This window comes from Humulus lupulus, chromosome 6, assembly GCF_963169125.1.
Source record: "Humulus lupulus chromosome 6, drHumLupu1.1, whole genome shotgun sequence".
NCBI lineage: Eukaryota > Viridiplantae > Streptophyta > Magnoliopsida > Rosales > Cannabaceae > Humulus > Humulus lupulus.
The window spans coordinates 36,495,866-36,496,579 of NC_084798.1; the positions used below are offsets into that span (position 1 = coordinate 36,495,866).

The 714-nt window shown below is 40.1% G+C and overlaps 1 non-coding gene across 1 annotated transcript; it reads left to right on the top strand.

Moving 5' to 3' along the window:
- Window positions 1-315: 315 nt before the first annotated feature.
- LOC133787334 (small nucleolar RNA R71) lies at window positions 316-422 on the top strand. The gene has a single exon (XR_009872362.1). It is a non-coding gene; the product is annotated as a small nucleolar RNA R71 (small nucleolar RNA).
- The last annotated feature ends 292 nt before the right edge of the window (window positions 423-714 follow it).

The window sequence follows — 714 nt, forward strand, 5'->3', positions numbered from 1 at the left end:
AACTGGCCAATAGAAGGACCCCTTTGTTGCCCCATTGGTTGGTTCATACTCATAGTCTTAAGCATGTTTGAGATCGAAGACACTTGAGCTGCCAATGAGGTAATAACATCAACATCATGAAGGTCAGTAACTTTTTTTGTTGTAGGTACTCTAGTAGTGGGCCACTGATAATTGTTGTTGGAGATTCTATCAATAATATCATAGGCCTCATTATAGGACTTCGCAAGTAAAGCCTCATTCGCCGAAGCATCTACCACCATTCTAGTTTGACCATTGAGACCATTGTAAAAAGTCTCCATCTGGATGCAATGAGGAATGCCACAATGAGGGAATCTTTGTAACAACTCCTTCAACCTCTCCCATGCCTCATACAAAGATTCATCTTCAAGTTGCTGAAAAGAAATGATCTCATTACGAACCTTGGCATTCTTAGTGGGACGAAAATACTTTATCAGAAACTGCTAAGCTAGTTGTTGCCAAGTGGTGACTGAAGCTGACGGTAAAGTGTTCAACCAAGCTCTTGCTTTGTATCTCAAGGAGTATGGAAATAACTTCAGTCTTAAAGCATCCTCTATAACCTTGGGAAATTTGAATGAATCACTCACTTCCATAAATAGACGGAGATGAAGGTGAGGATTTGTAATGCCCCAAAATCCGTAATAAGGTTTAGGACCTTAATTAGGAGACTGGGAGGGCCATAATTGATTTATTATG